The 5000-nt window shown below is 35.6% G+C and overlaps 1 long non-coding RNA gene across 1 annotated transcript in view; it reads right to left on the reverse strand.

Annotated features, from left to right (window-relative positions):
* Positions 1-976, reverse strand: part of LOC118761873 — an 11723-nt gene extending 10747 nt beyond the window's left edge. The window contains exon 1 of the long non-coding RNA XR_004997700.1: positions 963-976. This is a non-coding gene — a long non-coding RNA (uncharacterized LOC118761873). The remainder of the gene's footprint in view (positions 1-962) is intronic.
* Between the last annotated feature and the right edge of the window lie 4024 nt (positions 977-5000).

Below are 5000 nucleotides of genomic sequence, written 5' to 3' on the forward strand. Positions count from 1 at the left end.
CTTCCACACAGCAATTGTTTTTGTTTCAGCACATGATCACAGATCACTTGACAAGCTATGCAAGTACATCTCTGTTTTCTTCTTCTTTTTCTTCTTCTTCTTCTTCTTCTTATTATTATTATTATTATTATTATTATCATTATTATATGAGTGTGCCTTTCCGCTTGTTTCTTACCACTGCTTGTCAATTGAGTCACTTAACTAAATTCTTCATTCCTTAAAAAATTAATTGTTACAAGAACAACATATTTTAACAGAAATATGGTAATGAAGTGGTTAAGGGGTGGCCAAAGTTAGGACATCTTTGACCATAGTCAGGAAGACTAAGGGGCTAAACTATGGCATCCTGACATTGGCATCATGACTGCAAGTTCAATCCTTCAGCAATGCTCACAACAATGTAAACTTCTAGAAAACAACAACAACAACAATAACTACTTGTTAATATTTTGATAAAATAAGAACCGAAATTGCTGGCCTTGTGCCAAAATTTGATATCAATATTTCGTATTGTTATTTCTTAAAGAATTTTCTTTGTTCAAAAGGAACAGAAACATTAATTTCTGACAGCTCTGAATGGTAAAAGAACAAAAAAAAACCCTCTTCAACAGTAGTTTAACCTTCCACGACCCTTTTAATCAACAGTTTTCCTGTAAAAGATAACAAGTGGAGTGAAATGGGGAAGGTGTGGGGGCTGCTTCCAAGAAATCAGAAGAATTGAGCAGTCGAAAAGGTTACACAAACATTTTGACACCTCAAGAAAGAAATGGAAAGTGAGTATAACACTTTTTGTGAATTCTTAAATGGTTAAACTGGTTCTTTCACAAGGTAATTGCTATTTCAAATAAAATATGCTTTGTAGGAAAACACATTCTTTGTAGCATACTGACATGCACGCATGCACGATATCTTTCTCACAAACACGTATGCATATGCACCTGCAGGATGTCTTTTTGACACACAGACACATACATACACGCATACACACTCACCTGCACGGTACTTGCCTGATACGTACACATACATGCACACATGCACACACACTCACATGCACAGTACTTGCCTGATACATAAACATACATGCACACATACTCACTCACTCACATGCACAGTACTTGCTCGATACGTACACATACATGCACACATGCACACATGCACACATGCACACACACTCACATGCACAGTACTTGCCTGATACATACACATACATGCACACATACTCACTCACATGCACAGTACTTGCCTGATACATACACATACATGCACACACGCATGCACGCAGTGTATTTCTGATCTAAACGCAAAAGTTTGTATATATATATATATATTTGCAAATGAACACATTCATACATACACTTAGCTATCAATACAGACAGCCATAAAGTGGCAAGATGGCAGAACCATTACCACGCTGGGTGAAATGCTTAGCTGTATCTCATCTGCCGTTGTGTTATGAGTTCAAATTCCACCAAGGTCGACTTTGCCTTTCATCCTTTCAGGATCGATTAAATACTCTTTTACTCTTTTATTTGTTTCCGTCATTTGACTGTGGTCATGCTAGAGCACCACCTTTAGTAGAGCAAAATTAACCCCAGGACTTATTCTTTGTAAGCCTAGTACTTATTCTATCGGTCTCTTTTGCCGAACTGCTAGGTTATGGGGTGTAAACACACCAGCATTGGTTGTCAAGCGATGTTGGGGGGACAAACACAGACACACAAACACACACACACACACACACACACACATATATATATACATATAAACGACGGGCTTCTTTCAGTTTCCGTCTACCAAATCCACTCACAAGGCTTTGGTCGGCCCGAGGCTATAGTAGAAGACACTTGCCCAAGGTGCCATGCAGTGGGACTGAACCAAGAACCATGTGGTTGGTAAGCAAGCTACTTACCACACAGCCACTCCTGCACCCATTTTTTGTTTATTTTTGGTCATTTTTTTGTTTATTTTTCTTCTTTTTTTTTGCTAAATAAACTCACACACTATATAGTCATTCTTCACTCATTTATTATTGTTCTTATTCAAACTCATGTCCAATATCTGGAAATCTTTCATCACACCTCTGTGACCTCCTCAGCAGCACTTTCCATTGTCATGTGTGCTTTTCTTGCTCTGCTTATTCCATTCTCTCTTATTTAATAATTTTTACACAACAAAGCAAGGAGGTTCATACTTTCACAAAGAAAGAATAAAAAAATACAAACAGAAAAGTAAAACAGTATTTGCATATTAAATAAATAAATATATAATTTCCCTGGTGTAATATTCCATGAAAAACCAAATTATTATCATCATCATCATCATTATTATGCCAAAAACTATTATTACTGTTTATGTTATAATTATTATTGTTATTATTATTGTTCTTGTTGTTTAGGTTTTCTTGGCTCTAATTTTAAAATTCCTTATTGCTAATCATTTGCAGTAAAATAAAATAAAATAATATAATAAAAAAAATAATAAAACTTCTTCCCTTTACCTAATTATATTTTCAATTGATTCATTTCAATTTTTTTTTTTTTTTGTTTCCGTCCCGGCAGATATTTTAAATGAATTATTTAAATTGTTCTATTTTGTTTTGTGTTTATTCTAGGGTGTTTTGTTTAATATTTTGTTTCTGAAATATAAGTTGACAGAAAATAAAATATAAATTTGCGAAATATTGGACAAACTTGTCAAATAAATAGTAAATAAGGAATAATAATTATAATAATAATGATAATAATAATAATAATAATAATAATAATAATAATAATAATAATAATCCTTTCTAATACAGGCACAGGGCCTGAAATTTGGGGGAGGGGGTTAAGTTGATTATATCGACCCCTGTGCTCAACTGGTACTTAATTTTATTGACCCTGAAAGGACAAATTGGAAAGTTGACCTCGGCGGAATTCAGAATGTAAAGACAGGTGAAATATTGTTAAGTATTTTACCCAGCATTTTGCTCACTAGTCTACTAGTTTACCACCTTGATGATGATTATGATGATGATAATAATAATAATAATAATAATAAAAAAAATATTAATAATGATAATAATAATAATAATAATAATAATAATAATAATTAATAATAAATGCCCTGATGCAGTACCAGGCAGTGGCTCTCGTGGCTTCTGATCTTAACTGATTGCAAGTGTTATCATGTACTTTGTTTTGTCTTGGTATAAAAGATGGGTTACAGCAAATATTCTACTCAATACCACAGATTTGCTTGTCAGTTGTTTGACCATAACCAGTTGAGCATGTCCCTTAGTGGCTGACGATATGCGCATCTCTGACCATGAGCAGAAGTAGTGGGGAAGCATCATAGCCATGAGTTGAGAGGGATTCTTTGGAGTTTGAATAATTCCCCTCAGGAAACATGGGTGTTTTATTCAACATCCTTAAACAACATGGGTTACTCAACCAGAAGAAAATTCTAACTTGACTCCCCACCTGCAAGGTCATGTGCTGTTTATCTTGATATTAGAACACCATGTCGCGCACATACGGTTGTGATGCATGTGCCTGATGTAACCTTATCAGATGGGTAGTCATGATGGGTATACTGGGCTTCGTATAATTGTACCCCAGTGTCACTTTGATGGCATGCACTGCTCTCTCACTCAATAATAATAATAATAATAACAAAAGTAGTACTATTACTACTACTAATAATAATAATCCTTTCTACTATGGGCACAAGACCCGAAATTTGGGAGAGGGGGTAATCACATCAACCCCAGCATGCAACTGGTACTTATTTTATTGACCCTGAGAGGATGAAAGGTGTAGTCAACCTTGGTGAAATTTGAACTCAGAACAAGAAGATACATGAAATACCACTAAGCTTTTTGCACGACATGCTGACGATTCTGCCAGCTCATTGCCTTATTAATGATAATAATAATAATAATCATTTGTCACCTGTAATTAACAGCTATGATAAAAATTATTATAATAATGGTATTTAGTGTTATATAATCAATGTTGATGATGATGATGATGATAACTGTGGTAGTGGTGATGCTGATGGTGGTGGAGGTGGTGATAACAAAAACAACATTGTCAACAACAATAACAACAATATCGGTATGTATTCTGGTTGGCACTGAAAGCAAGGTAGGGGCCAAAGAAAACTTAGTTTCTCTTACAATTGATATTTCTTTTGTTTTTTACAGATATCAGTCACAGGACTGCAACCATGCTGGAGCACTATAGTAAGGGAACCAGTGAAGAACCCATACAGCCAATGAAGGATGTAGAGAACTAAGAAGGGGCACAGAGAGTCAAGGAGATACCTGGAGAGTCAAGAAGATAGATGCAGAGTCAAGGAGATGCTTGAAGAGTCAAGGACGGACCAAGAGAACCAAGAATAGACTCATAGAGCTAACAAGGGGCCAAGAGAGCCAATGAGGACCCAGGGAACCAAAGAAGTGCTCAGAGAGTCGAAGAGGGACTCAGAGTCAAGAAGGGATCAAAGAACTAGGGAGGGACCAAGAAACCCAAGGAGGAGTTCAAAGAGAGTCAAAGAGAGGCTCAGAGAACTAAGGAGGGAACCGGAGAGCAAATAAGGGGTTCACAGAGTCCAAGAGAAGCCAGAGAGTCAAGAAGGAGTTCAAAGAGTGAAAGGAGAGGGTTCATGACACTCTACTAAGTCCCTACGAAAAACCCCACATGAAACCAGTGAAGTGATGAGGGAGTTGGGCACCAACTGCTCTCTCTCGCTTGGCCAGTATTTGAACATGGAATTGCAATATTTAAATCAAAGTTATTTCACTATTTATGAAGAATTTGTTTACAGTATTTCTATTGGAACAGTAATTTTCCATTGACAAACTGTTTAAATAACATTAACACTAAATTTACATGCCACACTTTCAGATATACTTTTAAAAGCTAAAGGCATCGACAACAATGACAAATATACACACACAAAAAAAAAGAGAGAATAACTTATATATATATATATATGTATATATATGTGTATGTGTA

Source organism: Octopus sinensis, unplaced genomic scaffold (genome assembly GCF_006345805.1).
Source record: "Octopus sinensis unplaced genomic scaffold, ASM634580v1 Contig18251, whole genome shotgun sequence".
Lineage (NCBI taxonomy): Eukaryota > Metazoa > Mollusca > Cephalopoda > Octopoda > Octopodidae > Octopus > Octopus sinensis.